The sequence below is a fragment of the Haliotis rubra genome, unplaced genomic scaffold (genome assembly GCF_003918875.1).
Source record: "Haliotis rubra isolate DU_JTF1 unplaced genomic scaffold, ASM391887v1 Scf97, whole genome shotgun sequence".
NCBI lineage: Eukaryota > Metazoa > Mollusca > Gastropoda > Lepetellida > Haliotidae > Haliotis > Haliotis rubra.
In genome coordinates, this window is record NW_025767712.1 from 668,531 (window position 1) to 678,798 (window position 10,268).

A 10,268-nucleotide genomic window follows, 5' to 3' on the forward strand; every position below is an offset into this window, starting at 1 on the left:
TTTCTGAGAGCTATGTCGGACATAAGACCATAATGACTATTTTCTTTCCATAGGCACAAGGGAAAGAGTGGAAAGGACCATTTATGCCTTAAGGGTATCGGCATAATTTACATTTAATGAGCAACATTTAAAAAAATGATATGTAAGTTATCGGATGTGTTCATATAGTGAGAACTGGACTCTTTAAGTTCAAGACTTGACTGTTTTGGAGCTACAACACGACAGTCGCTTTACAACCAGATTTGGGGTCATCCCATTGTGGGTGACGTCAGAACATCCTTCTATGAACTTTTTCCAACCAATGAAATTTCGGGACCAAAATAACACCAGCAAGCATGTTTCTCGATCTTCTTCGGCACTAGTTCCAAAATGTCGACTTCCATTCAGGAGTACGCTTTGAAAGTTATTTAACAAAGTTTAGAAACTAAACAAACGACATTTCTGGATTGTTTAATAGAACGGGCCTTGTTAAAAGTCTGAATATTTTTCCTATTCTTCCGGTAATTTTACCTAGCAGGCCTGTATCATACACCCTTCCACAAAATGACATTTCACAAATTTATTCACTTTTTAATCCTCAGCCAAATGATCAGATGAAGTCCATTTGTCCTTCGATAATAAATATTGAGTTAACAACCATCTGATACTACAAACGTAATGCAATGCTCGATTTATCGATTCGACAGTGAACATGTCACTTGCAAATCATGCCCTTTGTTCTGATAAATCCAATCAAGAGAAGGCACTGCTCTGTAATGTGTAACGAATTTATTATACACCTTCAGTAACGTTAAAATATCCTCCTTTTTCATAATCCTGTATAATATCAACTTTCGATTGTTCCATCAAGTCCACCGACACCTTTCTCCAAACATTACGATGCTTCTTTGATGTTCGGTGCCAGACCAAATGGTACTTTAGGCGCGTTTATAGATCTCTGTTGACTTTACCGGGGATCTAAGATATGAGCAATGGTAATGAATATCATATTTCCCTTATAAATATGATGTTCTGTATTCTTTACACTAACACTGGGATGTTCTATCACTAAAACAAGCTCACTAACCTAAAGAACTGAACGGGTTTACGGCACCTCTCTGGAAAAATGACGCTAAACATGGATGCTATATAATATTATTGGCAAAACAGACTCACCGTGTCTGCATCTTGCATTAGTGAGGGTTTATAAGGCTTTACTGACCAGAAGTATTCAATGCCTTAAAATTATGATTAAAGATGAAGTTGAATTTGTCGTCCTCCTTTCCATTAAAACTATTATTAAACTATTTATTTAATTTCAAGAATTTCCGTCTTGACATGTTCCGTATACAAAGAATCTATATTTCTATTTTGAATGCTTGGACATCGTAATTCTGTCGTTTCCAAAGGGTATTGAAACTTTGATACAGCCTTACCTCATGGGTCTCTACTAACATACGTACATAGGGGGACCGTCTCCGGAGAGCGGAAGGTCGCGGGTTCGATCCCCGGCCGCGTCATACCAAATGGCCTGAAAACCCAATTTCACCTCACCTCACCTCACCTCACCTCACCTCACCGTACATACGGCTGTGGGGCAGCCTAGTGATTAATGAGTTCGCTCGTCACGCCGAAGACCCGGGTTCGATTCCCCACATGGGTAAAACATGTGAAGACCATTTTTCTATAACCAACCGTCGAGACAAAAATTCTGTATGCTACTTCGCACAGAAAATATTGACTTGTTGGTTAAGCTAGCCCTTGTGTTGTACCACATACTTATGTTGAGAGAAAAAATGTAAATTGTGAATGGGTGTTTATGGATTTATTGATGTTCCTATAACTCGCGTATTTACAGGTTGCGCATAAATGCACTGTTATTATTGTACACATGTACTATTGGCCTCAGGGCCACATATACAAATAAATATGTCTGTCTGTCTGTCCATATCTGTTGGTCACCGCTGTGATATTTCTGGAATATTGCTAATAGAAGCGTAAACCATACTCACTCTCTCATTATCACACATCCAACACACACAAACACATATACATGTACGTACAATGTATACATGTTTTGGTACTCCTTGAGTGATCTTACAATACAGGGGGCGGTGGCGTAGCCTAGTGGTTAAAGCGCTGGCTCGTCACGCCGAAGACCCGGGTTCGAATCCCCACATGGGTACAATGTGTGAAGCCCATTTCTGGTGTCCCCCGCCGTGATGTTGCTGGAATATTGCTAAAAGCGGCGTAAAACCAAACTCAGTCAGTCTTACAATACAGAACATCTCCAAATGGATATTCTCACGTTAAAATTCCCAGGTAGTTTGTTGTCATCACACGGACTGGCACGTCATACCCTTGTTTTACCCCTTTTTGCAATTTAGATTGGAGCCAGTACTTGAGCTTCTGAGTGAGTGAGTGAGTCTGGTTTTGCGCTGCAGCATTCCACAAATTTAACGGCTGGGGGACACCAGAAATGAGCTTTACACAGTGTACCCACATGGGGAATCGAACCCGGATGCTCGGCAAATGCTATATCCACTCGGCTTCCCCACCACCTCTGAGCTTCACACTCGTGAAGATCCGGGTTAGAATTGATCTTCAGTAACCCATGCTTGTCGTAAGAAGCGACTAACGGGATCGGGTGGTCAGGCTCGCTGACTTGGTTGATACATGTCATCGTATCCCAATCGATGCTCATGCTGTTGATCACTGGATTGTCTGGTCCAGACTCGATCATTTACAGACCGCCGCCATATGGCTAGAATAATGCTGAGTGCGGCGTAAAACTAACTAACTAACTCACTCACTCACAGGACATTGCTGTCTGCTCATTATTGATAAAACCTACGTCCTGTGATTGGGTCAAAAGCAGGTTCGAAAATATCGTTAGGGCAAGAGAGTAAACTCACGGTACGCCGAGTCACGAAAATACAGAAACGTGTGACAGATTCACCAGCAAGGCGGGGCTAAAAGGCGCTTTGTTTTCCCACAATCATTGGATATCAATCTCAAACAGCACACCGTATTATCAATCTCAACTCCCTGGGAATCATACAATTCTGGCAGCCACTAATGTGGCTTTCCCATCCTTACGAGGTAGCCATTCACAGTTGGGTGTACTGACAGTACTTCACAATACTTAGTCCAACTTTTACTGACAGTACTTCACAATACTTTGTCCACGTTTTACTGACAGTACTTCACAATGTCCAAGATTTACTGACAGTACTTCACAATACTTTGTCCAAGTTTTACTGACAGTACTTCACAATACTTAGTCCAAGTTTACTGACAGTACTTCACAATACTTAGTCCAAGATTTTACTGACAGTACTTCACAATACTTTGTCCAAGTTTTACTGACAGTACTTCACAATACTTTGTCCAAGATTTACTGACAGTACTTCACAATACTTTGTCCAAGATTTACTGACAGTACTTCACAATACTTTGTCCAACTTTTACTGACAGTACTTCACAATACTTCCAAGTTTTACTGACAGTACTTTTACTGACAGTACTTCAACTTTGTCCAAGTTTTACTGACAGTACTTCACAATACTTTGTACTTCAAATACTTTCCAAGTACTGACAGTACTTCACAATACTTTGTCCAAGTTTACTGACAGTACTTCACAATACTTTGTCCAAGATTTTACTGACAGTACTTCACAATACTTTGTCCAAGATTTTACTGACAGTACTTCACAATACTTTGTCCAAGATTTACTGACAGTACTTCACAATACTTTGTCCAAGATTTTACTGACAGTACTTCACAATACTTTCCAGTCCAAGATTTTACTGACAGTACTTCACAATACTTTGTCCAAGATTTACTGACAGTACTTCACAATACTTTGTCCAAGTACTGACAGTACTTCACAATACTTTGTCCAAGTTTTACTGACAGTACTTCACAATACTTTGTCCAAGTTTTACTGACAGTACTTCACAATACTTAGTCCAAGTTTACTGACAGTACTTCACAATACTTTGTCCAAGTTTTACTGACAGTACTTCACAATACTTTGTCCAAGTTTTACTGACAGTACTTCACAATAATCTTTGTCCATAGTTTTACTGACAGTTTCACAATACTTAGTCCAAGTTTTACTGACAGTACTTCACAATACTTAGTCCAAGTTTTACTGACAGTACTTCACAATACTTTGTCCAAGTTTTACTGACAGTACTTCACAATACTTAGTCCAAGTTTTACTGACAGTACTTCACAATACTTAGTCCAAGATTTACTGACAGTACTTCACAATACTTTGTCCAAGATTTACTGACAGTACTTCACAATACTTTGTCCAAGTTTTACTGACAGTACTTCACAATACTTAGTCCAAGTTTTACTGACAGTACTTCACAATACTTAGTCCAAGTTTTACTGACGATACAAATACTTTGTCCAACTTTTACTGACAGTACTTTAGTCCAAGTTTTACTGAATACTTCACAATACTCCAAGTTTTACTGACAGTACTTCACAATACTTTGTCCAAGATTTACTGACAGTACTTCACAATACTTTGTCCAAGTTTTACTGACAGTACTTCACAATACTTAGTCCAAGTTTTACTGACAGTACTTCACAATGTCCAACTTTTACTGACAGTACATTTCTCACAATACTTAGTCCAAGTTTTACTGACAGTACTTCACAATACTTAGTCCAAGTTTTACTGACAGTACTTCACAATGTCCAACTTTTACTGACAGTACTTCACAATACTTTGTCCAACTTTTACTGACAGTACTTCACAATACTTAGTCCAAGTTTTACTGACAGTACTTCACAATACTTAGTCCAAGTTTTACTGACAGTACTTCACAATACTTTGTCCAAGATTTACTGACAGTACTTCACAATACTTTGTCCAAGTTTTACTGACAGTACTTCACAATACTTTGTCCAAGTTTTACTGACAGTACTTCACAATACTTTGTCCAAGTTTTACTGACAGTACTTCACAATGTCCAAGTTTACTGACAGTACTTCACAATGTCCAAGTTTTACTGACAGTACTTCACAATACTTTGTCCAAGATTTACTGACAGTACTTCACAATACTTTGTCCAAGATTTACTGACAGTACTTCACAATACTTAGTCCAAGTTTTACTGACAGTACTTCACAATACTTAGTCCAAGATTTACTGACAGTACTTCACAATACTTTGTCCAAGTTTTACTGACAGTACTTCACAATACTTTGTCCAAGTTTTACTGACAGTACTTCACAATACTTTGTCCAAGATTTACTGACAGTACTTCACAATACTTTGTCCAAGTTTTACTGACAGTACTTCACAATACTTTGTCCAAGATTTACTGACAGTACTTCACAATACTTTGTCCAAGTTTTACTGCACGTTGCTGTACCCGCAACTAGGTGTTTGCGCGTATTCATGTGGACAGCATCTGGTCATTTATCTGCGGATTCGTGGTTTCATTTTAATATTGATATAAATTGGATTGTTCTCGTCACAATATTGCTGAAATAGTTCCTGTGTGACGCTAACTAATAACTCACTCACTCACTGTTGAAGTATGAATGGTTTTGATATCTTCATATTAACCGGATGAAAGTAGTTGAATGATTGAAACAAAAATGTTATTTATGGGGTAAAAGTGTATTTTTCATATTATATTTTAATATGGCCAACGATGTTTTAAAATTCTCTCATAACCTTTTCATGGTGGCCAATGTATTTTACTAAGGCAGCATTGTGTATATATCTGTAAATGTGTTGGGGGCTCTCTAATCTGGCGCCTTAGACAGCTCGCCCACCGCGCCCCTTCAATGAGAGGTTAAGGGGTGCATTCCCTGCAAGGGCTATTCAAATCTTTAATTCTTCTTGTTTTTAACACAGCGTGACACTTACGTCATTGACAAGCAGATTACATATTCTTTCAAAATGAATTAAATTTCATCATGGGTAATGAATACTAGAAATATTTAGACCCAAGAATAACATATTAACTCCCATTGTTGCTAACGATACTAATTCACACAGAAGACATAATCCTGTTTTCATCGAAGTATGTAAATAACCGCAAATAAAATTCCTTTATAAAACTTGTAACGACTCCCTTGTTTAAAATTTCCTTGATCATAAATAAGAAAGAACTATAGGTCCGCCACTTTGAGTGAGTGAGTGAGTCGACAAATAACCATTCGCCATCGGTATTCAGGATTTGGACAGTGAGTGCATGTCTTCGTGACATGGTCGGGTGTGTGGCTGTTAAGGTGTCTGAAAGGGGCATTGAGCGCACCCCTCCATACCCCTAGAGCCGCACCTCCACCCAACACCAACCTCTCCCAGGATCCGTCGGCGCTGACAAGGGGTGATGTAGGGAAGACGTCGTGGCGTTATACTCACTATACTTTCTGAAGTATTCACAAGGCAGCACGGCAGACGTTGCCTTTTGGCGCCATCGTCTGTGGAGTGTATAATGAAGTCTTCCCACAACCCACGTGTTCATCGGCTCCACGCGTCCCGAATGTTCTTTATCGTGTAACCGCCATCTAATGCACATTGCCTCACAAACAAATCACACATTTGAGTGACACTGGAGACGAGCTTGGGCGAGTTTGTCTTTGAAGTACATCTGTGAGTGACACTGTAGACTTCAATGAACGAGCTTTCAGGAAACTATACAACTGAACATCTTTGAGTGCAACTGGAAATTGAATTTGGATTATCTATTCGAGGTGTTTTTATGCTTTAACAAAGTCGAAACCCATACCCAAGTCAGTTGTACTGATTCAGACTGACTTCAAGCAGACAACGACAGCCATCTTTTTCCTTTTATTCACCACTACTTATTATGCACACACTGAAATAAAATTCTCGATTATGAATAAAAATGAGGATTCCCTGAACCTGGTGGTTTTGATTGCAACGTGCGCCTCATTCTTGGAAGTTGGCCCTGCTCAAGCCTTGCACTTGTTTGAATCATGTTGAACTTTCTTCCCACAATTCAAAGTACAAAATATCGTTCTACATGGAAACGGAAAGATATCAAAGACAATTATGCAATAAAACCGACATGTATCTTACTCTGTGTTTGATCAAACGTGCAAACCAATAAAATTTCACAATAAATTGATATCCTGCACTATGGTCTTCAAAGGCAGTTAAAACGGAAGCCCCTTTCTTTGGTCATGTGTATTCAAGAAATGTTCAAAAAGCATCCATTTTTCTATATTATATAGAAAGGTGACTGGAAGTACACTTTTATTTTCAATAATAAATGAGATATAAAACGTGACATAAAACAACCCAGCTAATCCGACTCGTCTATGTGTAAACTTTGTATGTTAATTAGTTTTCTGAAGTCAGTGTAGTTTATGTCGGCCTTTTGACATGACAATAACAATGGCCAAGTAGCCAGCTCGTCGTACATGTTGAATTAAGACAGATTTTATGAAGGGTCCTTTCACCTGTTAGCTGAATAAGACAGAATAGGCTTAGCTTATGTTCTTCGTTTCATCGCATCCAAGAGCGAATCGCATCCAACGCCTCCAATCGGTCTCTCCAGATTACGGCCCTTTTACGACTTCCCCACTACCGAATTACGGTTGTCGTTACGACTGGCGGCCATTGGGTTTAGCTTGTAGCTTATGCCTACCTGTCGTTGTCCACGATCGGAGTATTCAGCTTGCAGATATAAACTTGAGGTTTAATGGCCTGGCCCTGCCCGCAGTAAAAACGTGTAGTATTGACTGCTACATTTAGATGAACGGCAGTGAATCGTGCAATGAAATGGAGCAATTTCGTACTTGAAATAACGTGACCAGGGCTGACCTTCACACAGCATTCAGGCTTTGTGTCTACGTGTCGTAAAAAGCCGTAAAGCCATCGACTCGCTGTCATAATGCTAGACAGTAAAATGTCCGCACATATTCCAGTAAAGTCCAGTATCAAGGGCATGCTGGACAAACACATGCAGCTCCTGCTCTTTGGCAAAACCATTTGGTTGATTGAGAAACATCTTCAGTTCTTAATATCCGATGTCAATCGTTATACCGTAACTGGAGTCTCTCATTTGTCTCAAAGGGCCCTGACCAAACGGTCTGATGGAGACATTAAGCGTCCAGTTTCATGGATGCCATCAAATCATATCAGTCCCGATGACCATTCATATCTTGTAAGGTTCGGTGTGGTGGTCGAGTGATGAATGCGTTCGCTCGTCATGTCTGGCGACCGGTTTCGATTCCATACTTGAGCACAAAATGTGAAGCTCATGTCTGTTTACATTTCCCTTCAAGCCAACTGGATTATTAAAGCGGCATAAAACTACACTCGCTCGGTTTTCAACCCCACGCCCATGCTGGTGGGCTGTTACAGATTAATTAAGTAAACATTGGACACCGACCTCACTTCAGGCTTTCTCTCCCACTTCAAGCTGACAGGCCATAACATAACTGTAACAGAGTAGAGGGCTGCGTTAGCACTTGTCTCTCTCAGGTATAATCCATATTCACACTCCACGAGACTAAGAGCTTGCCAACACGCAAACATATGTCACTCTCGTCATCATCAAAGCGAGTGCAATGGCTTAATTCTGTAACGTTCTGAATATGTTCTGCTGCATGCGATAAAATAAATAGGTTATAATATCAAGCACTGTTTAACTAATGTGCACAGAGACAGATGCCCATTCGCCATCGGTATTCGGGAATAACCTGCACACAGTTCCAGACTTAACCCTGAACAACCTGAAAAACAACTGAAGTTATTGGTTATAGAGCATCTTTGTTATCCAATCAAACCATCGATAGCACTCGTGTGCGTCGTGTACGTGCGTGCGTGCGTGCGCGTAGTTCTGTCTCTCTATGTGTCAGACAGATTACCATTTGCGAATGGTATTCAGGAATAATACCACTCATAGGTTCAGAACTGCCCCAGCCTGGACAATGTTTATACAATGGCAATGTACAAATGCAATTTACGAATAGCGAAACATGTTTGTGTGGAACATATGGTGCAATACATAATGCTGTCAACACTATAAGTGAGTGAGTGAGTGAGTTTGATTTTAAGGCCGCTTTTAGCAATATTCCAGCTATATCACGGCGGGGGACACCAGAAATGGGCTTCACACATTTTGCCCATGTGGGGAATCGACCCGGGTCTTCGGCGTGACGAGCGAACGCTTTAACCACTAGGCTACCCCACCGCCCCGTCAACACTATAAGAGTAACGGCAGTCGGTCGTAAGGATTACAAGTATTCCTATTTCATTTAATCACTCCCTACCCTAATATTCTAGATGAAAGAATTATGTATGGAACTAGGTATGGGACAATAGGCGACGTACACGCCTTCTACAGTCTCTTCTGTATTATCAGACAGAGGGATGTCACACAGATCGTAGAGTTATCAACAAGATGTTTATGTTAAAGATTAATCTGCTTCACTGATTTCGAAACACCAGTTTAAACAATATGCACAAAGGTTTTTACGTTTATGAGAAAATACAGTTTTTATGTTGCATTAGTTTATAAGGCCCTTTATGCGTATGACCTTTGGTTATTAAGAAGGTCCCCAAATAAGGTTTCAATAGGTGCGGGAAACCAATTGAGTCAAAATGTAGGTGTTTGGGCTTAAACAATATGTTGGTATTGCTTCCCATATTTATGGTACCCTCCCCGGTCTAATCTTATAATGAGTTACCTCCCTTGGTGTCATTTACCGCTCCAAATGACAATGTGAATGGCACGGTTTTCTGGCATAAATTCTTTAACTGTTTTCTCCTAACACAATTGTACGCTAACAATTTAAACGTATATTCATTTACTTATGAAAAACCCCACCTTATCAAGATGTATTTCATTAGTATTAATAATGATCAAACTTGCAACATTTACAGTCAGATCTGGAGCAAGCTAATTGACCAATAAGTTTCGAACAGTGTGCTCCATAACACGAAAAGTGATATCCAAAATTGGCACCTATCACACATGCCATCTCAAGAAGCCATTTTGTCCAACCAACTCCCATTCATTTGCAGTTTTGACACAAGCTCTGAGACTAAATCCTCCTGGACTTTCAAATGTCTCCATTTCCAACCAGGATTCAGCTGTAATTCCAACTGTACTCGTTTAACCATAACGGTATCATGGTTACGGATGATTTTATCATCCCCAGGGCTGTATTCATTCGCATTTGTTTCGACTGATCTGCGTCAAATGTGACCTCAATTAACCGACCTCTTTGACATTGAAGGTTCACATGCCCCGTGGCTTTGACCTTGGATGCCTTTGAA